This window comes from Panthera tigris, chromosome A2 (assembly GCF_018350195.1).
Source record: "Panthera tigris isolate Pti1 chromosome A2, P.tigris_Pti1_mat1.1, whole genome shotgun sequence".
Taxonomy (NCBI): domain Eukaryota; kingdom Metazoa; phylum Chordata; class Mammalia; order Carnivora; family Felidae; genus Panthera; species Panthera tigris.
Window position 1 is genome coordinate 147,761,067 of NC_056661.1, and position 26,310 is coordinate 147,787,376.

At 39.6% G+C, this 26,310-nt stretch overlaps 1 protein-coding gene and 1 long non-coding RNA gene across 8 annotated transcripts in view; one reads left to right on the forward strand and one right to left on the reverse strand.

Moving 5' to 3' along the window:
• EXOC4 (exocyst complex component 4) overlaps positions 1-26,310 on the forward strand; it is a 745,858-nt gene that overhangs the window by 137,066 nt on the left and 582,482 nt on the right. The window lies entirely within an intron of this gene.
• LOC122234870 lies at positions 1,396-24,785 on the reverse strand. Of its 3 annotated transcripts, XR_006212822.1 has the most exons (5): positions 24,390-24,785; positions 12,326-12,469; positions 8,339-8,580; positions 6,176-6,302; positions 1,396-1,916 (listed from the first exon to the last, which is right to left on the reverse strand). It is a non-coding gene; the product is annotated as an uncharacterized LOC122234870 (long non-coding RNA). The 3 variants fall into 3 exon arrangements; XR_006212821.1 differs by lacking the exon at positions 1,396-1,916 and having other exon boundaries at positions 5,712-6,302; positions 24,390-24,784; XR_006212820.1 differs by lacking the exons at positions 1,396-1,916; positions 6,176-6,302 and having other exon boundaries at positions 8,093-8,580; positions 24,390-24,784.

The following is a 26,310-nucleotide window of genomic DNA, read 5'->3' on the forward strand; positions in this document are numbered from 1 at the left end:
CATGACCTGAGCCAAAACCAAGAGTCGGACGCTTAGCCGACTGAGCCACCCAGACGCCCCTCAATAAATGCTTATTAAAAGTAGGTTGACAAGGGATTCTGCACGGTGCCAGCAGTGGTCAGCGTTGCACAGAGTCAAGGCAACTTGCGTATCACCCCGAGGATTCACAGAATCTGGGAACGCCGCACAGTGCCGGGGTGTGTGCACAGAGGGTTCACAGAATCTGGGGAGGCCGCACAGTGCTGGGGCGCATGCACCAAGGGTTCCCTGGATCTGGGGAGGCCGCACAGGGCGCGTGCTCCGAGGGTTCCCAGAATCTGGGGAGGCCGCACTGGGCCGGGGCGCATGCACAGAGGCTGTGTTGCATCAGTGCATCCTTTGGTAGGTTGGAAGTCTGCTTTGCATATTGAGGACATGCATTCTAGAACCCTGGCCTAATAGAAGATCCTGATACCTTACCAGCTACACCTGGTGGCTCCAAGACGTCTTGTCAGTTGGTGGCTTCTTGTTCTGGGAGGTCTGGTATTGGAACAAGCCTGTATGCCATCTCTCTGATGGAGAATGTCATTGGATCTGCTTTCTTTGAAATTCTTTCTTGGACTCACCTTGTCTGTCACAGATTTATCAGTTTAGTTCTTCAGAGTTATACTTTCTCCACTTACTGATCTATTTAGGTAAAGTAATTTTTATTTTTATTTATTTTTAAGTTTATTCACTTATTTTGAGAGACCGCGAACAAGCACAGGAGGGGCAGAGAAAGAGGGAGAGAGAAGATCCCAAGCAGGCTCTCTGCCATCAGCACAGAGCCTGACGCAGGGCTTGAACTCATGAACTGCGAGAAAATGACCTGAGCCAAAATCAAGAGTCAGATGTTTGACTGACTGAGCCACCCCGGCACCCCTAGATAAACTAATTTTTAAATTGTAATTGTCAAAATCAGTAAAATTGGTCTTAATAACCTCATAGTACCCTACAAGTTGAGTACAGGATCTTGAGTCTAATAGGATAAGTCATGCTAAAAGAACCCGATAGAAATTAGAAAATTAGAAAGGGAGGCTATATTGGGGAAAACATATTTATTTTAGGTCGATGTCAAAATGATAGTGGGTGTCAAAGATGAAATTTAAAAAGCAGTAGTTCAAGATAGAAGTTAGGAGAGGCACTGTAACTTACCCGTAGGTTTTTTGTTTTTTTTTAACTTAAACTGTAAGAAATATTGAAAGATAGTACAATAAACATTATAGACTTGTCACCTAGATTTGCCAGTTCTTAAAATTTGCCAGATTTATGTAGTTTCTCTCTGTGTGTACATATTCTATATTGTATGTATATATGCACACACACAAGTATAAAAATATGTGTGTGTTTGTAACACACATCAAGACACTTTATCCTTAAATCCTTTAGCTTATATCTTCTCACAAAAAGAGCATTCTTTTACATGGCTGAATTCAGTACTGTTATTACACACGATATTGATACAATATTATTTAACATGCATTCCACGTTCACATTTCTCCAATTATTCAAAAATATCTTTTACAATTGGACCTTTAAAATAACCTAGGATCTCTGCAAGGATTGTATTTACATTTTTGTTTGTCCTGCCTATTTAATTTTCTTTAGAATAGTCCTTTCACCTTTTTGGTTTTGATAATTTTGAAGAGGTCAGACCAGTTGTCTTGTAAGAATGTCCCACATCTGGATTCGTCCAATTCATTCCTCCTTATTAGGTCAGTTTGGCAAAGTTGGGCACTAATGCTGCGTGGGAGGTGTTGTGTGCTTTCCACGGTCGTGTCAGGAGGTACATATCACTTTGTTTGGCTGTTGGCGATGCTGGGTTTGATTGCTTGCTTAAAACGTTTCCTCCAATTCTTTCCATTTTAGGGAGACAGATCTCCTTTATAATAGGCAGTCTGTAGAGTGATAGAGACCATTTGTTGATCCTCTTTCTTAACCTTTCACCAGGTAGTTCTTGCATCCGGTTTTGATTCTAGTCCGAATCAATAATTATATTGGTGATTATAAAATAGTTAATACAGATTTGAAAGTAATGCATGAGTTAATGATTAGTGGGATAAGGATGGATTTGGTAAATAATAATACATGGATACAGAGTTATCTATATAGAAAAAATAAAATTAAATCCCCACTTAACAGCACACAGAAAACTAAATTCCACATGAGTTATAGGCCTAAATATGGAAAGCAAAACTCTAACATTTTCATAAGAGAACACACAATGCAGATTTCCATGACATTGTGATAGGGAAGAATTCCTTAAGACATAAAAATTATAAGCCCTAGAAGAAAAGACTGACATTTTGGAATATATTAACATAAAAATATTCAATATAACAAAAGGCATTAAAAAGAAAATGAAAAGACAGACCACAGACTGGGAGTATGTACTTGTAACTCTTCTAAATGATTAAAGGTAAGTATCCAGAGTTTGGAAAAAGTTACACAAATCGGTAAGAAAAAAACCCAGTAGAAAACAGGCAAAGACTCAGTAGAAAACAGGCAAAGGATGTGACTAGGCACTTCACAGAGGAAGAAGATTGAATGGCCAATTATGAAAGATGCTCAGCATCACTAATAATCAGGGAAATGAAAAGTAAAACCCTGGTGAGATTCTATTTTACACCTATTGATTGGCGCAGTCTAATCGGTTTGCTAACACCAAGTGTTGGCATGGATGAGAAGAAACAGGAACTCTAGCATATAACTGATGGGAGCACATTCTCTAATATATTTAGCAAGCAATGTGGAAATATCTGGTACAGTAGAAGATGCACATATTCTGCAACTCAGCCGTTCTGCTTTTAGGTGTTAGCCTAGAAAACAGTCACACACTTACAGGAATATGTACAAGGAAGTTCTTGCTAGCACTATTTCCAATAGACAAAAAAGTACGGGTCCTGATAAATGCAGTGTAATTTTCCCCCCATGCACTGGAGCCGTTAAAATAAACTAGTTTTATCCACATGGATGAATCTCAGGAATATAGTACTGAATTAAACTGTAAAAGAGTATGTAATACATATGTAATGTAATGCTATGTATGTATACCATGTTTTGTATGTATAAAAAAGCCAGCTTTATTGAGATATAATTCCCATATCACACAATTCACCTGTTTGAAGCATACAGTTCAGTGGATTGCAGGATATTCAGTGTTGTGCGTCTGTCAATTTTAGAACCTTTACATTATCCCTAAAAGAAACCCTTAGCTGCCCTACCCCATTCCCGAGTCTTTTATCCTCTCCAGTCCTAGGCAACCACTGATCTACTTTCTGTCTCCCTATATTTGGCTATTCTGGACACTTTGTGTAAAAGAAATTACACCCTATGTGCTCCTTTGTGACTGGTTTCTTTCAGATAGATTGTATTTTCAGTGTTGATACATGATGTAGCCTGTAACAGTCCTTCATATTTTATTGCCGGGCAGCATTCCATTATGTGGATACACCACGTTTGTTTATCCATTCATCAGCTGGTGGACCTTTGGGTTGTTTCCGCTTTCTGGCTAAGATGAATAACGCTGCTAGAACATTTGTGTACAAGTTTTTGTGTGGACGTGTGTGTTCGTTTTTCTTGGGTGTATGCATTGGAGTGGCATCGCTGGGTTATATGGTAACTGTGTTAGAACCACCAGACTATCTTCCCAAGTGGCTGTGTCCTTTTACATTCTCACCAGCAGCCTATGATGGTGTCTGTCCTCTCTGTCCTTGCTGGCACTTGTTAATGGCCATCTGTTTTATTTTAACATTGTAGTGGGTGTGAAGCAGTATCTTATTGTGGTTTTTATTTGAGTTTCCCTGATGGCTAATGATGTTGATAATTTTTTCATATGTTTGTGTATGGATCTACGTACATTAGTATGTACTGTTTCTCATATATGTATAATCAAACGTATAAAAATTGGAAGAGATGGGAGAGTGGGTCTTACGCTATATTTGCATCATTTTGCTTCTTAAAAAAAATGAAGTCGTGAGGCAAGTAAGGCAGAATATTAGCATTTATTAAATCATGGTGACAGATACGTAGTTCTCTGTTACATTATTGTCTAGTTGTGTGTGTATGTATGTAAAAAAACCCATATTCTCATATATATATATATGAGATATATATATATATATGGAGAGAGAGCGGGGGAGAAAGACAGCTCCCCAGAAGTGATAGTTGGTGTAGTGAGAGTAGAAACTTTTTTCTGTGGAAGAATAAAAAATAAATAAATCTCAGAAATACTTTAGTGCGTGCTTCCATTTTGGTGAGGTATGAGAAATGGGAAATAAAGTTTGGTCAAAAGGCGTAAGTTGAAGAATTGTTTGTTAGTACAAATACAAGTTACGGTTGTCAGCATTGTCACGTGCTGCAGAGAGGGAGAGAGTGTGGTCTCGCTAAGTAAAAAAAATTGGGCCGCCTGGGTGGCTCATTTGGTGGAGTGTCTGACTCTTGATCTTGATTCAGGTCGTGTTCTCACTGAGATCGAGCCTCCCATCGGGCTCTGTGCTGGGTGTGGGGCCTGCTTAAGATGCTCTCTCCACCCCCCTCTGCCCCTCCCATTCTCTCTCTCTCTCTGTCTCTCTCAAAATTAATAAATAAACTTAAACACAAAACTTTTAATTTGGTGATCAGCTCATTAACACCCTCCAAGGACAGAGTTTTGAGTTTTAGAAATAAGGCTCAGATTTACATCGTAGGAGGTAAGCAGGATATGGTGTGTGAGAAAATCAGAGTAAAACACATTCAAAAGGTCGGTGAATTGAAGGAGAGAAATAGGGCAGTAGCTCAAAAGGAGAGGTGGATCAAAGTACGTTATTTAGCCTTACATATCAGACTTGGTGCAGTACTTGACCATCATCCATGTGAGCCGGTTGGAATTTCTAAGTGGCACCCCAGCAACAGTGTTCTGATTTAGAAACAGGAGAGTGACTACTTCCTTATTCATATCTTCTCTCCTTCCTCCCTTGTTAAAAGCATGATAGTATTTGCATATATGGCTTTTTCTCTTTCTAGCTCTTAAGATCCTTTGAGTGAAGGAATAATGGGTGATTTATTCATCTTTGTACCACTGCCAGCTACAGTACTTTGCATATAGTAGATGCATAAATGATATATCTTAATTTTAAAAGGAACAACTTTATTCAGCACGGAGAGACCTTATGGGAAAGCCATCCAAAAGTTGGAACGACTGAACGGTAACAGTGTGTACAAAGTGTGTGCACAATACATGACTCAGGGTCGATAAACATTAGTATTCCCTCATAGCTCCTTCCTTCCCAGTTATTTGAGAGGATACAATTGAGGAAACGATTCCAGAAGACACAGAAAGGATGGCAGGATTAGACTTTTTAAAGGCGGGATGGAGGGAGGCAGGATAAGCCAGTGTTGGAGCAGAGAAGGGTGATGGGACTTGTGATCATGGCCCTGTGTGTAGTGAAGTGAGGGCCTGTGGAGTTGGAGGTGGCCATGTAAGGTTATCACAGAGAATGAAGAACATTTACAGTATCTTCCTCAGAGCAAAGAAATAAAAGCGGATGACTGACTGCATTGTCTGGCAACATTGAGAGTTCACTTGAATTTAGATAGTGTGAATGATGAGGTCTATGTGAATATGTGATTTTTATGCTTTGGAAGCTGGGATTGAAGACAAGCATCCAGAATGTGCAATATAAACGAAGGGATCCACAGGGCTGCAAGGGAAAGATTTGGTGGAGGTATGGTAGTTTCCTTTTAAATGTTTGAACAGTTCCCATATGGATAAGTAATTCTTTTAATTCTGTTTTATGAGAGGACAGGGCTCAGGCTAAGTAACTGGAAGTAAGACAGATTTCTGCTCGGTAAGAGAACTTACAAATAATAGAGCTATCCAATATTAGAATACAGTATTCCGAGAGCTAGGGAGTCTCCTGTCAGGGGAAGGATTCAAAGAGGGGCTAGGATGTGAAAATGGAAGGTCTGACTGCATGTCAACTAAAACCCTTTTTTAACACTTAGGGTGTTAAAAGGTTTTATGATCACGAGGTTGATGGGGTAAGAAAATATAGTTTCTAGTTAAGAGCAGAAAAAAAATGTAATGACTGCGAGTCCACACTAGATTGGGACATCATTTATAGACAGAAAAGAGCCAGAGATCGAAGACAAGTGGGAATACCCAGGCCATAGTTACCTCCTTTTTGCTGCCTCTTCACAGTTGACATTAACAACGTGATCTCATCCGTCCTCATCTGCCGTTGTTTGCAGGAATTCTCCACCGCTCCGTCTCAGCACTGCCTTTGGGCGCCATGTGCTTTTACCTTCGTTTAAAATGTCATTGTAGAGTGAATAACTATAATTAACTGATTTGAAATAAAAACTCTGGATTTTAAAATTTGATTGTGCATGTAAAACATGAACATTTTTTATATACTGACGGTTTTTGCATGGTTTCTTTTTACTGGCATCAGTTAATAGATGGATGTTTGATTTTGAGTTAAGGCCATACTGTTAATAGCTAAATGTTTTTTTTTTCTGTTTTTACTGGAAAACAGCTTCTAAATAATTGTCTCCTAACTTTTCTCCTCGCTTTATCTCCTCTTAGTAATAGAGAGAACATAGTTTTATCAGTTTCACCCACCTTGTGAAGAAAATGTCACCAAACATATAAAGTCCAGGATAAAGAACAACTAATTAGTATAGAATTCATGTATTGGTTTCTTTCCGGGCTCAGTGCTTAGCATATATAAGCTGTAGGCTATGATCTTGTAGGGTCTCAAACTCAACACTTTTTTTGTTTGTTTGTTTGTTTGTTTGATATGGTACCTCAGTGCCCAGAAATTTCACATTGATTACTATAGGATCGCTTGCTTCATCTGCATGTGAAAGGAATGGAAAAATAGCTTGGATCCTAAGGTTGGCCAGTTAGCCCTTTGGCTTGCTAAGGTTGTGTGTTGGTTCCTAGAGAAGATTGAATAATCAGTCGGTTTAGCTTTCATATCGCACTGCTAAGACACTGTGGAATGAAAGTCACAGCATCCACAGAAAGCCATGTGTTCGAAATTACATCGAAGGATGTCTGACATGTACATAGGTGGGGATGTACCGGTGAGGAAAAAAAATGGGTCAGTACATGGATTCTCTTGGGGTGAGGGAAAGGGCCACAATCTTCAAGGGACCATGACAAAGTCTCTGGTAAAAACTTTCCTGCATATACTTGACCCATCTCCTGAGGTCCTGCTGTAGCTATCACTCCCTGGATTCTGTGTATTTTTAAGGCATGTTTGGAATCATTATGTATACCATTACCTGTAACTACTTTTCAGATTATCATGAATATTGTCAGGTATAAGATGAATTGAGGACAGTAGTTTCGGTGAATTACTCTGGGCTGAGACCGTTGTAATTGATTGGCCAGCTGTTTTATAGCAACTCTTATGTGGGGCATAGGATTAGATAAAGCCCTCAGACATGATAAGCTTTTAGAATTTAAATTAAAAATGAAAAGAAACGGACATTTATGGGGAAATATTGTAAGGACAACTGATATTTTCAACGTTAGGAAAAGGTCATCCTTGGCCGTATTTAGAAGTGATTAAATGGTTCAGTGTGATCTTCCTGGTATGAGTGAATCCGAGGGAGTTATACAGCGGACTCCTCTGAATATCAGTGTTATTTCAAGTAGCAGGTATCTGGGTGGAATTGAAGAGGGTAGAGCAGAAAAGTGATTTCAAGAAAATAACAAGGTGGTTTCAATCTGAGGGACATCAGATGAATCATCTCGTGAGACTGTTGGTGATTATGGAATAACGGAATGGTACAGGGGCAGATGAGCTGACGTATGGTCAGTAGGACCAGGAAAAACATCAAGGAAGAGAAGGAAAGGAAGCTCAGGGCAGCGAACAGAGTAAGGGCTTCTTTACAGATGCAAGTTTGAAATTCTCCAACCCTCCAAGTTAGCACTCATCCTTGAAAGAATGAAGAAGTAATTTTTGAGAACCAACAGGAAAGACATTTACCACCTGTGTGTGATGTTTTGATGTGAAGCTGAATTAAAGGGATAAACCGAAATCTGGTGGAAGTGAGACGAGGAAGGTAACAATGACACGAAGACAGCCAACACTCAGGTATTTATTGAGGACTGTCCTGGGAGCCATGGAGTATAATGCTTTGTGTTATAAGGAGATTGTAGTCTGATGGGGACCAGAGCAACTTGAAAGCTGAGCCCAAACGGGCAGGCAGCAAACGGTGGTGTCACATGCCTAGTAGTGCTGTTCCAAGTGGGTTTCTCTCAGTCCCCCAGCTAGACCTGCTCTATCAGTTTTTGTGGTTGCCTTGTATATTACCAAAAACTTACGGACATAAAACGGTGCACACGTTTATGACTTCACGGCTTCTGTGGGTCAGGAGTCTGGGCAGCTTAGCTGGTTCCTCTTCATCAGGGTCTGTCACCAGGCTGCAGTCTAGGTGAGCCTCCTAGGTTCGACTGGGAGAGAATTTGCTTCCAGGCTTCCTCCATTGGTGTCTGAATTCATTTCCTTGCTGCTCCTTGATTCCTGGGAGCTTGCTTCTTCAAAGCCAGCTAACTGTGGAGACTGACTAGTGGTGAGGGTAGTGGGGAGAGAGAGAGAGAAAGAGTTTCCTAGCAAGACAACGTCTTACATAACATGATATGACATCCTGTCATCTTTGCTGTATGCTGCAAGTCACAAGTCCCTCTCCAGGCCCACGGGGAGGGAATCACACAGAAGTGCGGACACCAGCAAGTGGGGATCATGATGGCCGTCTTAAAGTCTGTCTGTGGCACCTACTTAATCATTATCTGCATTTTAACTACAGTCCCTAGGTGGTTGCATGCTAAGAAGCAGTGTTAAAAGGTGGTAGATGCCAAAAGAGTTTCATGGAGGGAGAAGAAGATTCTTTGGGCTTGGCTTAGGTAAACCGTTTTATGACTTGAAAATAATCTGTGTAAAGACTTCTGCACACCAGGGAATTAGTTGTATCTCCTATCGCCCCTACTAACAACACCCCCCCACCTCCAATTAAGTACAGTGTTTTTCCCTTGTGTGATGTTGCCCGACGTTTCTTTCAGAGTTTGTAAGTTCCTAACTTTGGCTTTTTGAAAAAACGTTGCTCTTTTCACCTTCACTGTTCATTTTGTTGGTGGGAAGTATCGGATATGGGTTTTTTTCCTCTGCCCTAATAGTTGAGAAACCCTGGGGAAGTCCTTGAACTATCCTCCGCCTCTGTTTTCTTGTGAGTTCTAGCATTCCTTCTTGGAGGGTTGCGGTGTGAATTGAATGAATTAAAGAATATGACCGTTGTTGGCAAGCTGTAAAGCCTTATGTAACGTGGCAGTGGACTTGTTCGGTTGTACATGCCTGATTCCCAGTGCTACCCTCTTCCCATAGAAACAGGCCCCTAAAAGTCATGATTGTGCCTTGGTCGTGCCTGTCTGAGCGGGGATGGATGCCTGAACCAAACAGGGCCACACAGATTTTCCTTCTTGCAATTTGAATTTGGGACCAAAAGATGACAGTTCTGGCCTGGCTTATCTAATGTGAGGAGATTAGAATCCAAGGAGGCTTTAGTGCAACTGCCTTCTGTTACATGGAGCAGTAGAGAAAGCTTGTCGCAGAGCCTAGAGGGAAATTAGATCTGCAGAATAATGGAGAGAGAGGGATCTTGTCTGCTTCCCATTTCCCGCCTGCTTTTCTTCGTTCTGGCTACACTTTTGCCTTTGAGTTGCATAATAGCCCTCTAAATTCATATATAAATTCCCTTTTTTATTTAAGCTATTTCGAGTTTTCTGTTACTTTCAACTAGAGAGCTGATGTGAAGGCCAATGAGAATGGTACTTACAATTTCTTTTTTATCCCCTAACTACTCACCTCTTTTTCTTCCCTACATAATTTGTTTGTAAAGGCCAATTATATTCTTTATTATTTTTTTTTTTCCAGGGCGTTTTAGAAATGTGAGATCAAGAAATATGATCCTTGCCCTCAAGCAATTTTTAATTTCTTGAGGCAGATGGACATCTAATTGACCACGTATAATATTGGGCAGAAGAAATAAGTCCTATGTGCAGCCTGTGAGGCAATCTTGATCTTCTGCTTGATAGCATTACTTAAAGCCATTTAAACTTACTTTCTTTCTTTCTTTCTTTCTTTCTTTCTCTTTCTTTCTTTCTTTCTTTCTTTCTTTCTTTCTTTCTTTCTTTCTTTCTTTCTTTCTTTCTTTCTTTCTTTTTCTTTCCTTCCTTCCTTCCTTCCTTCCTTCCTTCCTTCTTTCTTTTTTCTTGTTTTTTTTTTTTTTTTTTTTTTTTTTTTTTTTTTTCCCACTAAACCGTTTTGTCCCTGACTTTGTGCTAGGGTCCTGACTGATGCTTCTGGATCTATCATTTTTGTCTGTCCCTCTGAGCACTGCAAGCAGGCCCTGCAGGATGGCCACGTACGCCTTTCTTGATTAAAGTAAGTGGAGGAAATTACAGTGATGAAGCTAAAACTGGAAACAAGACCAAACAGAAGTTCTGGTCTGAAATTTATTATTTTTTTTAAACTTGCTCAGTGAAGTTATTTGCTCTCCTGAGATGACTTAGGTCCCCGTTACCTGAGGATGATTTGAACATTTCTGTGTTTAAGCTTGCTCTTAGAGTTCTGTGTTTCCTATAAGCTAGCACTGCGTACAAAAAGGGTGCTTACACAGCTTGCATTGTATTCTAAAAAGGATAGTCCGTACAAGAGTTCTGTGTTCCCTATAGCTCGTGTTATGTAACGAAAGGGTATTTATATAGCTTGCATTGCGTAATAAAAAAGAGGACCTACTCGGAGATTTCTGTGTTCTCTATAGCTTGCGTTACATAACGGGTGCTGAAATTAGACGGAAGCCAGTGAAATTGTGGTCAAACTGCATAGGACTGATTTTAGAACCACACTTTCCTAACGTGGAGGTTATATAGGTTATATGTTTTACTGGCTGGTGGCAGCTTTTCAAAATGACCCAGTTTGGAATGACATTCAACTTAGAGCCGATTGAAATGGGCATCGGTGGAAAATCCCTTGGGGATTTGTGGAGCAATTAAAAAATCTAGGAATCTCATTCCTTTCAATAATAGAAAAAAAATCTGTAGTTAGAATTTTAGAGAAGGATGTGAAGCTTTATCTTACTAAAGAAATTGTGGGAAAGGCTTATATTTTTTAGAGAAGAAAGGAACTACTGTGATGAGTCTTAATTTTGAAAATATCATTAGGGTAAGTAATAGAATTAATGGAGTAACCCAAGGATGAGCTCAGTGATTTTCTTTGAGGTGAGACTCCTTCTAGAGATTAATTCTAGAATTGTTCTGGAGACTTTATAAAACAAAGGAGTGAAACCACAGGTAACATTAATCCTGGCTTGAGATATTCTATCCCGCCTTTTTTTCTTGTCTTCTTTAAGGCACGTGTAGTTCACTCATAGTGCTCTTTATCTGATGTCATATCACTTCGCTCATTTGGGAATTGTGTGTCTGTGTGTGCATGTTACACATTTGTCAGGTTCTTCCCTCTTCCCTTTCAAGCTCAGAAAAAATGAGAACCATGTAATTATCTCATTGTCAATATGTGTCCTGTACCTGGCACTGTTCTTGGACATGGTAAGCCCTCACTAATTGTTGATTGAATGAGTGCATATTTGTTATTTATTCACATAACCCTGTACTCTACAAGTATTACTCATACAAAGAGATGCCAGAAATACTTACACACAACATTTTTAGTCTCTTAGAATATTGTATACTTGCTGTGAGATATAGCACTACAAATATGGTTGGTAAATCCATAAAAATATGATCAGTTAAGTCTAATTTCTTATATTCTATCAGAGAGAAACAAAACAAGGAAAGAAGAATAAGAGAGATCAGTATGTGGGGCTTTAATAATCTTTAACCCATGACTTGGCAAATGAGTACCACAATCTTCTCTGGACAAAGCCCCGACTAGGTTGGCCAGTGCATAGACAAGGTTATGGCCATTCTCCCAGCCACAAACTAAGTCAGTGGTGCCAGCAAGCAGACTCTTTTCTCAGGGCCAGAGCTCAGGAGAGAGTGCTCTCTGGGGGAGGGGATGTGCCCCATGGATCACAGTTACAGGTCTGTAGGGCGAGGTCCTGAGACAGTCAGTCAGCCACAGCCACAAAAGCTGTGGGGGATGTGGGGGAAGGTGGCAGGGAGTTGCCCTTTGAAGGGAGCACAGGATTTAGAAGTTGGGTTTGGTGCCGATTGCCTCCACCCTACCCCTGAGATGTTTTCTCTGTCTCTGGCAATGATGCTTTCGGCACAGAGTGTATCACTGATCAACGTGCTTACCTGGATAGTAGAGGTGTTACTGAATTCAGCCTTGGCCAATTCTCTGTTCACTCTAAAGTTGATGACATCATGCCCCAGTTGGGGTTATGTCTGCTGTCACCACAGAAACAGCTCTGTGTATTATATCTGCAGATGGCTCAGAATCTGTCAAGGAAAGAGCAAGATAAATATTTTCTTAGAAATATAAAAGGAAGAGTTAAACACTTATTGTTTAGAAATCAAGCTGATAAACATATTATATTGTCTGAGGCGCCAGAAATAAGCAAATTAATTACATGCAAATAACTGTTGCTCACGAAATGTGGGATAATAATAGTATCTGTTGGATGTTTATGGCAAGTTTATTTACATGACTCAATTTTCTGCTAATTGTCCTGCGGAAAATGGTAAATACTTGGTTCCTTTGCCTTTGTTTCAGAAATACTTTCTTGAAATTGTGAAAACTGTTGCTTTGTCTTGCTATCATTGCCTTTCCAAGGGCAGTTCTAAAGACAGTATTTATGTAAACATGGTGAAGAAAGAATTGTTACTTGTACGTGGGGCCTTTTTGCCTTAAACGAATGTCATCATCAACATGCTTCCCTAACAGAAGTTCTGCGAATGTCATCATCAATATGCTTCCCTAACAGAAGTTCTGATCATTGAATATTATCACTCGTGTGGTGCAGTCCAGATTGACCTTTTGTTGATCGTTTTCATGAACATCTTTTGATGTCAGCTTCTTGGTGAACTTCAGACGTTTCCTCTCTTAAGGCAGCACAGGGAATTGAACAGTTTATATTGACAGCGCGACCCATGGTGTGGATCTCTGCCTTTTGTGCTAATGAGTGATTGGGTTCATTTTGAAAAGATGGCTCTGAAGTCTACATAGGACTTCACACACTGTCAAGAAACCTGTGCGTTCTGCTGTCACTCTTCACGCTCCTGGAGGTGTATGCTCCTTAGGTACTTGAGAGGTGATTGGGTGAGTTCTTTTATTCTTTCAAGATGATCAGTTCTTGTGGGTCATTAACTTGTATTGCCTATCAGATGCCTCATAAGCTAGGCAGCATTTTGGTTGGGGTAAGGAGGGATTGGTTTTCTGTCCAACTTTCCAGGCTGAGCTTATCCACTGAATGTGTCCCTTGATAGGGTGATACATACCTCCCCAAGGTTACTGTTTTGTTTGCTCTCTTTATGCTAAATCTCAGGCATTTCACTCACCTCTGTGTATTTTCATCAACAACCCTGGCATTTTGATATAATTTAGAAACTGTTATCTTACAGCATGCCAAACACTGTGATTTATCATATGTTCACAGAACAGGAAGGAGAATGGAAGTAGACTTTTGCTTTAGTTTTTGGTAGAGGAGGAATTTTAACATCAAGTCTGAAAGGAAAACAGAGCATTTTGTATCTTGGATTAGTTTGTACCTGTTACTCTCCAACCTGATTTTGCCATCTAGTGGTTACATGTGCATTGGGGTGCTGGAAAGCATGGGGGTGGCCTAGGAAGGTTGAACCACTGAACTCTGTAAATTAACATCTTGCCTTTGGGGACTCTCTTTCCTATCCTTTCCATGCATTACCATGGTGCAGATTAAAATTCAGAAGGCTGGGGTGGCCAAAAATTTTCTTACTGTGTTTCTGGACAGTGAGAGTGAGGAGTGAGGGCAGTACACACACACACACACACACACACACACACACACACACACCCCTTGGGGATCCCCTGTGCTGCTGTTCCTCCTTTCAGATTGAGGTTCCCACATAGAGAAATTCTGCTGGTAATATTAATAATCCTGATTAAAGGGAGGAGAAAAATCAATTGGTAGATTTTGAGGATAGAATCAGTTTTTTTATTATAGAAAAGGATGAGAGACATAACTACCTTGTGTTTGCAAATTATTTGCTTTCAGTCTGTGATGCTTTCAAGAGTTTGAGAAATAGGGTATTTAACTTCTCAACTTATGACTGATAGGATCATGCTAAAAGTGCTGCAGCCTAATGGAAGCTTAAAATTCAGCTCTCAGAATTGCTGGATCACACTTGACAGTGATCTGTATGTCTACGGATTATTAAACCTCAGCACAGAGAATGTCCTGATTTAAAAATTTCCAATTTTATTCGCTTGGTCTGATGTGAGGAGTAGCTACCCTGTCTGCAGTCTTGTGTAGTAGAATGTGAATTTCTCAACCCCAGTTAGTTTCTGGTCAGGCCCAACCAAATGGAGCTGTAGGGAGTTCTTTCCTTCTTGGGCTTCTCAGAGGATTACTAACATTTCTTTCCCCTTGACTTTGTTCTTCATGGACACCTCAATGCCATTTGTCATTCCAGCAGCCAGGAATGCCATTCCAGTGCCAGGAACTGGAGCACATGCTAGAGAGTGATCAGGAAGATGCAATCTCAGAACACGTGGCCATCACTCTATGCAAATATTTTATTATATAATGCAGGCATTCCTATAATTCTTGTAAAAATCCCTGGAGCTTCTTTACGTTTGACTAAGTATGCATAAACTTAATGTTCAGAATTTGCTGCTGTAGAATTTATAAATTAGGAAACTGATTCAATAATTGTGGCTCGAAGACTTTTTTACCGACTTTGAGGTTTCTTCAGCCAATTTCTACACCAATGTATTTTCCTGTTACTCCTCTTTGCTTATTCCACCCGCATTTATTGGTGCTTACTGTGTATGTTTAGTTCTGATTTGGGTTATATCAGGACTTAAAGTTAATTTTGGTAAAATTGCTTGCAGTGAGTATCATCACTTTTTAATTTTTGTGTTTTATCTCTTGTTCTTTTGCACTAATCAAAAGATGCCTTATGAACATTATGCAGATGTATGTATCTAAGAATACTAATTTGTTGTGAGTCAAAAGCCAATTAAAGGGGGATGGTAGAAATATTGATGCCTTAGAAAGCCTGGAGAGGCAGGGAAAGTATTAACCAAGAGAGATATGATTTGAGAATAGGGATTGAGGTAATTAATAACATGGGTTAGAAGAACAATGAGGAAGGAGAAATAGGGAGTATATTGATTTAGTAGGTGCAAGCGTACCAGAACAATGAAATCTTATAATAGAATATTAGAGAAAGAATTGATAGAAACATGGCTTTTCATATCTTTTAATTGACTTTAACAGTGTTTGCCTTGGACCTAAAATAATGAACCAAGTGTAAAATTTACTTTGAAATCTTAATCTGAGTATTGTAAATATTTCACTAGCAAATCCTCTACTTTGTATTCCAATGTACCATTTTCTAAGATTTGCTAAAGGGAAGTGATGCTATTACATATTGGGGCCAATATTTTTCCATAATTGTTTTATTTTTCAAGATTTAAAAATTGAGATATAATCCACATACCATAAAATTAATCATTTTGAAGCACACAGTTCAATAGTTTTTGGTATGTTCACAAGGTTGCGTCTTCTTCATCATTATCTAGTTTCAGAACATGGTCATCACCCCAGAAAGGAACCTGGTCATTGGCAGGAAGTCATCCTGATCAGCTCACTCCCATTCTTCCTCCTCCTCAGCGTTTTGGCAGCCATCAGTCTACTTTCTCTCTGTGGCTTTATGCATTTTGAACATTTCATATAAATGGAGTATGCAGTAGATAGTCTTTTGCGACTAGCATCTTGTACTTAGCATATTGTTCTTAAGGTTCATCCATTTTCTAACATGTATCAGTATGCCGTTCCCTTTTATTATCTAATATTCCATTGTGTGGACATTTGATTTATCCATTCATAAGCTGGTGGATATCTGGATCGTTTCTACTTTTGGCTGTTATGAATAATGCTGCTGTGAACGTTCACGTACAAGTTTTTGTGCGAAGATATATTTACAGTTTGAATAGACCTAGGAATGGAATTTTGAAGGTCATATGGTAACTCTGTTTGACTTTTTGAGGAACTGCCAAGCTGTTTGCCAAATTGGCTGCACCATTTTGTATTCCCACCATACTGGGCATATTATTTGAAATGTAAGTGGAGTACAGTTAAAAAGCTTACCATTTGTTTCCTGCGTTTTGGAACATCATGTGTACTGGAATGAGTTACTACCTGAAGCTTTGAGTGGTCATAGAACTTTAGAGCTGGAGGGTTTTTAATGGCTCTGTCTTCCCACTGGAATGGAAGGTCCGTGTCTCTTTTGTTCACTGCTGTATCCACTCCATCTACATCAGTGCTATAAAATAGTAGCTGCTCAGTAACTGTTTTTGAATAAACGAGTATAATCCAACTCCTCTGTATTTTAATGAGAGAAATTATGCCCAAAGAAATCGGGTGACTTTCTAATGGTCACACAGAAACTTCATGGCAGAGCAGTAGCAGGAATCCTGGTCCTGATTTCCTTGCCCAGCTCTTAGCATCACAATCCTTTTGAATTCAGTTCTCTTTCCAAGCGTGGTGGTCCATTGCTGACCTTGTATAGCATTTTCTGACAGTTTATAGCTTTACTTTGGGGCTTTATTGACATTTAATGAGTGTTTTTGTTCTTGTGAAGTCATTTACATGTTTACTGCTGAGGCCAGCATTCATAAAAGGAGAAAAACATTTAAATAACTGCATTTTACCTAGGGAAGATAAATTACAGTTGCCCATCAATAAATAGATAACTTTCATAGCTGCCAAGATTATTAGATTGTGGAAGACAATAAATTTGTACCCTCCCTTGTGAGTCACTTGCTTTAAAAAATTCACAACTAATTATCTAAAAGTGAGGCAAGTTAATGGAGGTTTGCTATCTATTTACTAGTATTCTTTTCTTTCCTAATCACCCTTGTGGATAGAGGAATCCATTTTATCCGTCTTTCCTCCCTACTCTGCTCTTCCAGAGTAATATATGTATAAATTAAATGTAGCATAGCGTAAGTAAGCGTAGATTACCCTGTATCTGAGACAGTGTTCTTGGAGCCACATTTGCATGTTAAGTGGAGTTGTGCACCATGAAGGATAGGTTTATAGACTGGACCCTTAATGAAGTTGAGAATCACTGTGCGAAAGCTGTAGACTGTAGGTAGAAATCTAGAGCCTTTGAACACAAAGAATATATATTTCACTTCCTTTTGACCAAGTCTTTATTTTATAAGGCTTTATGGGAAACAGTTCAATTACTTCAGTTAAAACTCATTCCAGGAAGCAGAATATGAAGACGTTACTTGGAAGTATTGAGATTCTTCTTTTTGTAACTTGTCACCAGCTGATTGATACTTGATGTTAGAGTAAGAGGTTTAACAGATTCCTGAACTCTGCTTATGTTTGTCAATAGCTGTGGGACATCTCCTGGGGAGGATTATAAGGCTGTTAAGGTAATAATTGTGTTTCTGATTTATTCCATTCATGTAGTGTTGGCATGGAGGTTGGGAAAATATAAAAAGAATCTGCTTTTTGGTTAAGGTAAAAAATAAAGGCATTTTTAGGGAGTGGCATGGGGTGGTCGAGGGGAAAAACACACTTTTGTTTAGAAGATTTATCTTCAAATTCTGGCTCTATGACTAACTTGTTGAATAATCTTATTTAAATCACAGAACTTTAAGTATGTATAAAACACAGATACTAGTAATTCCTCACAATGTAGCTTTTGTATTTTGTGAGATACCATATGGGACACACAGTAGGCATTCAGTAGTTGTTAGTGGAGTCTGAACCTGGGGTTCTTTGTCCTGTCTTCATCAAGTTTTGTTATATGTCCGTGCATGCATACATACATACATTCAACACATGCACGCGTGCGTGCGCACGCACACACACACACACACACACACACACCCACCCCAGTCTGTCTCCATCCCACAATGTGTTCCCACTAGAATTTAACTGGTTACGTAGTTGCCATACATTTAACTCTTAAATGTGTGTAGATAACCAGAGCCTTTTAAAATTATTTTATAATGTTATTTACTGTAAGATTTGTTAATCTTTTCTAGTTTCTGCCAGTGCTACTCCTATCGCTTACATCTTGGCATGATCTTTTCTACCATCTCGGTTCTTTGTAATTTTGCTGCCTAGAAGGCTATTTCTTTGTAAAGCTCATATTGTATAAAAGATTGTTGATGCTGATGTAAGGTAGACAGTTTATTAGTTAACAGATTACCGAGGTGCTAACAATAAAATTCCTAATTGTGTCCATTTGTACTCAGAAATACATTATAATTCAATTCCAAAGGTTCCCCCACCCCCATTCTTATTTTCTAATGATCCTCTAAATGACAAGCTTATAAATCGAGGTCTCTTTCACCAAGATGATGTAGTGAGTAGACCTTGGTATTCCATTAATAGCAGGATGCCAGGTGTGCATAAACAACAACAAAAAACTGTAGCAGCCTGCATCTGAGGATGCAGGAGATTGGGTTATTGTTCAGCAAATTGTTATTCCCTAAAACTACCCAGCCCCCCTCCCCCGCCCCCTGCCTTTCTCTATGAGAGAAGTATACTTCCTCCTTCCATTGATCATGGGCTCAGACATGTCACCTACTGTGACCAGTGGAATTAGCAGATAATGCCACTAGCAAAGGCTTGAAATGTGCTTTTGGATTTGGTCTTTTGCCAAATCCCAGATAGCCAGCATATATATTGATGGAGAAGGAAATGCTTATTGTTGTACATTGTTGAATTTGTTACTCAGTTTTCTTGTGGCAGTAGCTAACAGATACAAAGAGATGCAGGTTCCTTATAAAGATTTTCTGTATGTCCTGATTTGGGAGCCTTAACTTTCCCTATAGAATCAAAAACTTTATTGGTTGTACCTATTTTAAAGCCAATTTTGTGTCTCTGGTCACTGACAAAATCGTTCAGGATTGAAAGCCCACTTAAAAATGAATGCTAACAATTTTGATCTGGAAGAGGAAGGGCGCTTGGTTGACCCTCGCTATCTCTGCAAGCCTATCTGTACTTGGAAGTTGTTTCTGGGAGAGGATAATGGCCAGTGGCTCCTTTCTTTGGTAAAGTCATTGCATTTGCTTTGTGCTGAAAGGGCAGTGAATACACAAAGATAGTCTCTTTAATTATGGAAAGAGCCTATTAAAATTCCATTTTGTCTGTAGAAGTAAACATATAAAGGAATGTGGAGGAGGCCAAACACCTCTTTAAAATAATGATTATCTTGGGCTAATTCCTTCACTGTGCCTCCAGCATCATTAGATGCCAATCCTTCTGTGCAGGTTCATTTGCAAACAAAACTGATTAGAGAGGGGAAGCTGTGTGCAGGAGACTTCCCTAAAGCAGAGGTTTCAGACACCTGCCCATTGTTTAAACTGGTTTCCCTTGGCAGGACTTTTATTTATTTTCCCTCTACCTAGGAAAAAAATGGGGGGAGGGAGATTGTTTATTTCAAAGGGTATTGGAACCCATCTTTCAAAAGAGAGCCCTGAAAAAAGAGAAAAAAGGATATTGTGTGAAACCTCAGAAGGTTTTCAGAATTTCTCTCTGGCCCTTGTAAACCTGATCATTCCCTTTGCTCTGAGCTCCCCCCTCTGGCATTCATGGTATATTTCTCTTTCTATTATTAACAAACTTCAAAGCTCCCCCACCATGTCATTTTGCTATCCCTCCAGACTGTAAAGTGATGGTAGGGGCTGCTTTTATTTCCTAGAGTTTGGGGGTTGCTGATTAAGGAATGCAGAGGAACTGCCTGCGACATTTATTAACTTTTAATTCAGTGCAGAAAAAAATCAGAAACCCAGCGCGCCATTGATACACTGATACTTTGAGCTTGTCTAACCATTTTTTAAGGCTTGTGTGCCAGGACTGAAATGAGTTGTATTTCACAGACCTCAGGATTGTGCTGTCATAATAGCCAAATCCATATGGCTCTTTGTTTTTGTAATTAAAGCTTTATCCTTGCTGCTTTTTTTCTTAAATGGCAACCACAGTTCTGATGGGGACTGATTGCTTTATTGTAAGTAACCTCCTAACTGTTGTATCACATTTTCTCCAAAAAGAAGATTGATAATGTTCAGTTTCTTTTGCACTGTCTAGGGATTAGATTTTCAATATAGCTCTATTTTTATATTTTAGAAAGCAAAATCTCATTTCTTTAAGTACCAAAGGTTGTATTCTAACGTTTTTAAGTGGAAAAGTTTATAAAATATAGTTCTCGAATTAGGTATGAAGGGGTGGAAAAGTTTTCCTTCCCCCGCTTCAGGTCCCTGGCTGGGTTTGAACATCGACAACGATGTTTAAGAGGAGAAAGGCATACAACTGTATTTAATGTCACTTTTATGTGACACGGGCCCCTCATCAAGAAAGACTCAAAGACATAGTGAACCCTACTTGCTTTGTTCTCTTAGGTTGAACAAAGAGAGGCAACCATGGAAGTGACTGAGCTATGTGAGGAGGCTAAAGGAGATGAGAATTATTTTAGCAAGACCTGTTTGTACAGTTCTTTCCCTCCCAAATTCTTGTCCTTGACGATAAGAATGTCACTTTCCCTCCGGTCTAGAGAGGATATCTTTCATAGAGGAATTTCATCTCCTGCTCTTAAGAAAAAGAAGGAAAGTCAGAGTGTTTTTCTTGTACTTGCTGTTTTTCAAGTGCCTTTAACCGAAAATATGCCAAAATGGCACATGTGCTCTGAACTCTTTCAGATCTTTGTGCCACAAAAATCCCGGCCACATTGAGACTTATCCTGATGATTTGAAGGGCCGTCATGTTGACCCTGGTTCACTGATGCTTCCTCTCAACTCTGCACTGCTACCGTTTATTGAATGTATGGTGGTGTGTCAGAGGTCCCCTCATCCCCTCCAGAGGCTCATACCGTGTTGCCCGCATTTTGAACCCGCCCCAGCCTTCCATTTCTTTCTGTCTCTCTTGTCTGTTTTTCAGGCCATCTGTCTTTTTCTCCTTGCCGTGTGGTGGTAGGTTATCCTATGTAGAAGTTTATCATGTCTGTCTCAGACAAGCTCCTCTTGGCTTCTCCAAGCCACCCAACTACTCTGGTATGAGCTCCGAAGGCAGGAACCAAGGTCCCTAGAATTGCGTGCAGAATACCTAATCAGGAGAACTCTCCCTGGCATCAAGTGCTCGAGCTCTTCGCTGTGGATTTTGTAACATGAGTACATTTTGGCTCTGGAGAGGTCTCCTTTTCTTTCCTGTTCTTTAAGTTCTGAGCGGTTCAGGTTACCAGATAAATTAGGTGTCAGTTGTGCTAACAATAACAATCAAATGACACTTAAAACACGTGTGTTGTGGAACGTTCTCTCCTAGTCAGCTGCACCTGTACTTCTGTTACTCTGGTTTCAGACGTGCCATGGACACCGAGTTTTGGGGAAAAAATGCTCCATTATTTAGTAATTTGTTAATTTCCGAAAGTATCTGAATTAGGTAAGTTTCTGCCATTGCTTCTTCTCCTACCTAGATTGTGTTCACTGAGTAAGTGACTAAATAAACTTGCTTCTTTCGACACTGAAGCACTTGGGTTTTTTTCCTTGCCTTGGGGTCAAGTCCTAACTTGGTTAGCTTTTTTTTTTCTAATTTGCTCCTAAATTTTTTTTCTCCTGGTTGAATAATATTCCACTGTGTGTGTAGGTGTATGTATGTGTATATATACACCTACACACCCTACATCTTCATTATCCATTCATTTGTTGAGGGACACTTTGGTTGCAGCATTATTCACAATAGTGAAGGTACAGAAACAATCTCTTAGTTTGTTCCTGTCAGTCTTTTATTCCTAGAGGTGGTATAGGGTGTTTGAATTTTTTTTTGATCAGCACTTTTTTTGCATGTGTTGTGTTATGCCCTGTTCTAAGGAGATAGAATTTATTCTTGCCAATTATTTCAAGAGATCGGTACACTTATATCAGCTTGATTGTTTTTGAAAGATTTTTTTTTTTTTTTTTTTTTTTTTTTTTTTGGCATCCAGACAAACTGGGTATTCCACGGGTCAAACCTAGAGTGGTCTGGCCTTCCTTGTACTTCCTCTTACTCTCTCAGCTTGGTATCTCTGTGCTTGCCCATCCAGCCACCCTGAGCTTGGCCCTCTGAATGAGGTCTTGAATTTGACTCTATCCTCTGTAGGCCAGAGCTGTTGTTATTCACACAAAATTACCTTTGGGTTTGTTTTCTCCTTTGTTCTTCATTTGGCATGAAGACTTATCAGTGATGAAACCCCTTTTCTCAGTCATCGGGGCCAATACTCTTTTCTGTTCCTCTTCATCTCGATGTGGTCGAAAGCCTAGTATCTTAAGGGATAGTCTGGTAGCTTAATCCTTTACTAAGGCCATAGAGGACCTGATCAGACAACTAGGACTGACTTGTGACATAAACAGCCTTCGTAATTGTCACATACCTTTCCTCTGAGTTCAGTGGCTTTCAGTTTGGCTTAATCAGTGTGTAGTTATTAGCATATACACATGGAATGCACTATACATAAAGATATACCCAAAGATGGAGTCTCCCCCCCTTTTAATGTAGCTTGTGGGGAATGTAGCATTTTGTCTTTTTGCTTCTGTTTATAACTGTTTGAGATCTTTTCCCATTAGCTAGTGTCAACCTCCTGAAAGCCTCTGCCTTAAATAAATTTGCCTGTCTGCCTTGTTTATAAATTGAGGATAAATTAATCAAAAAAGTAGTTGGGTGTTTGGCATTGCATGGGGGTTGGGCTGGAATGTGTGTATATGGGACTCACTTCCATGATTCATTGAATTATAAGGATCATAGTAACGGTTGATTTTAGGATTTCTGCTTACTTTTGGCTCCTCTTTAAGCTTGGTATGTTCTCCAAATTCTTAAGAAGATTGCTTTATAAAGACAGTACTAAGAATATTTGCTCAGTTTATGGTATAGATTGGACTTCTTTTGCTTTTATTTTATAGTTTCTCAAATTTACTATATGTTTCTAGAGTATTTATGGTTTTATTCTGATTATGGTTTATGATTTAATTGGCTACCAGATGCTCAAGTATTTTACCTTTTCTTATTATTTCATACACAAGAGAAAAAATGGGCTATCACTCCCTCTGTGGTGCAATTTTCTGCTTAGAAGAAATGGAAAAGTTTGGTACCGTTCACTTTCTAGCTCATTGCCTTTATATACACTCAGCTACCGGATGCTCACTTGCTGATTGCTCCAAACTTGGTGCAGGTGTCACAAAGTGAAGAAAAATGCATGTCTCTGGCCTCATGGAGCTCCCAGTCTGCATGGGAGAAAATGTCACTGGTTTTACCATGAACGTCTTCCGTAATCTTTCTTTGTAACCATTTTAAGACTGATAGGATATTTCACTATCTAAGCCTTTTCCCTTCAAATCTTCTGTTTCCCCATTTTTCTGTGATCTTTCCATAATGATTGTAAATGACTCCTCAAGTATGTGAGTGAATTCCCTGAAGAGGCTCAGCTTCCCATCATCTAGGCCGGCTCACTGGGATGAGTTCAGTTTTGTCAAGTGTTCCCCATCTGCTTTTTGTCAGTCGCTATTTTTGTAAAGTCTTCATTCTCTCTAATTATACAAATACATCTTCTTCATTTCTCTTGTCAAAGACATATTAGCAGGAATTAGTTCAGTTTCTGAGCTGGTTTAGACTTCATTCATTCCGTCCCCCACCCCATTTTTAGCAGCACTTTTCCTAGTCTTCCCTCCTCCCCTTGATGATTTTAAAAGCTTGTCTTCTCTTGTCTGACTTCTTTGAGGAGCATGAATTAATTTGCTACCTCTGATTATCTTTTATAAGTTTTAGCTGACTGTAACAAGATACTTTTCACTTTCCTCCATATTTAGTTCAGATCTGTCTTTGTCTGTAGGTATTTGAAGAGTCATTTGTGAAAGTACGTTAGGTGTTTCTTGTTCGCTATAATTTCCCCCAAGAGGAATTTTAATCCTATGTGTGTTAATTATTTAATTATCCTAATGATGTCTCATATGGTACTCCTGGCCTCTTGCACACTAATGGAATTAATCCTTCATCCCAGGGCTCCTCTGAGCTGATTCTGTAATGTTTGTACATTTATATTCAAATGGCTCTTACTTTATAACTAACCTTCCCTTGTTTCTTCCCCCCATTGCCCCAGTTCTGTCTCTTTTCTCTCTAATGCCCTGTGTGCTTTAGATTTAAATTTTTGTTTCTCTGGAGTTCCTTACCTTCCTTTGTCTCCACTGCAGGTCGTTATTGTCTCATACATTTGGGTTCTCAAACGTTGATGGCCAGGAGAATCGCCACGGAATGCTTGTCAAAAGTCAAGATGTTGGGTCCCAAGCCCAGAAATTCTAATACACTTGGTGGGTGAAGAGCTTAGATGTCTGCCAGATTTTCATCTCAGAACATTCATCTGTAAATTAATTTGTAAAATGCCTGCTATCTGCAAGGCGCTGTGTTGGGCACTCAGAATTGTCATAATGAGCAAAAGTGACTCTGTCTCTGATCTTTTATGTGTATGGGATACTGAATTGCTTTCTTCATGTCTTCCTCATCCCAAAACTTTTTTGATTTCCTATTGTTTACATGTAACACCAAGTCAGTTCTCTAGTATCTCTGGTGAGATTCTAGAACACAGAACATTAACCGTATCAGGAGGTTTGGATTCCAGGATTGATTTTGGCTTCTGACCGTGTGTGTGTGTGTGTTTAACTTATAAAAGAAGGGGATTGGATTGGATCAGCGATATTCCTTTTGGTTGGTCATTGTGAGAATCTGTCTCGCTCCCTGCGTTCATATTGTACCAGTTCTAATATATCATCCTTTATAAGACACCCCCCCGCCAATTTCAGAAATGTTAAAATGCGAAATGATGTGCACCATGTAATCAATGCAGTACTGCCTCTGTGTGTGTGTGTGTGTGTGTGTGTGTGTGTGTGTGTGTGTGTGTGTTTATGACAATAATGATGCTACAGAAAGCTATCGTCTAACTACTGGCATATGATCACCTGGGACCAAAAAAGATGTCTCACTGGTCTGGCACTGGTGAAAGAATCAGGATTTATTAAGAGACACAAAGTCTGTAACACAAAAGAAGCAAAGATGTAGTAGGAGACCAGCAGTCTCCTCGCTCAGGTGACCCTTCCTGTGTTTCCCCTGGATCTGCCTCACTGTTGAAATGTGGAGTGTGTAGAGATTTCTAACAATAAAGTAATCAGGGTGACTATAACTCAGTGGGTAACTCTTACATCTATCACTCAGTTCAGACAGCTCAAAGAAACCAAACTCAAGTTAGCACAATGCTTCTCATGAGTTACAACCTCTTTATTTATTTTTTTCCTTTTAATTAAATGTGTTCATTTAAAAGCATTTTTAAAAAACAAGTTTAGTGGTTCAATTGAATAATCACTTGCTGGCAACCCTCTCCCACCCCCCACCCCCCGCACCCCCACACTTTAACTCTTCCCAAGCCAGAGTCTTGCATAGGTACTATCAACTACCTTTTAAACTTAAAAAAAAAAATTGTAGTTTCTGAAAACTACAAGGGCTGTCTCATTTCTCTTCCTGCTTTTTACTGAGTCTTACTGTTCTGAGTGATATATTAAGGGATGCAGAGGAAAGTACCAGAATCAACTCTGTACTTTTATAAAGGCTCTCACTTTGTTATTCTTCCTACCTTTATCTCTACCTCTGGCTGCCCATTCAATTCCCTCTCCCTTTCAGGCATTTTTAGCCTTAGAATTAACTTCTTATGCTACATTTGGGCATCAATGTTCATGATTTGACTCGAAGTATTTTAGTACTACTGGGACATTTTGGTTGAAATCTTCTATTTCAGAAGTTGTAACTTTAACGGCTATAGTGGTAAGTGCCAAACCAGTGATATGGACTCCAAGTACCAGGGGAGTTGAAGGAAAGGAGAAATTACGGAGTTGTTGGGAAATGCATCAAGATGGAAGCGGTGTGGCAGAGGAATAAGCAAGTGAGGTCTGGGGGAGCAGTGCCCGCACAGGTAGAGGTGGGAGAGGGCAAGGAGTGTGTCAGTGGGGGGACTGTACTGCATGAGTTGGGAGGGAGGCTGTATGTGGAAGACATGTATGAGTGAGAACCCTGTCCAGGTAGGCTGAGGCTGAGTCATAGAGCACC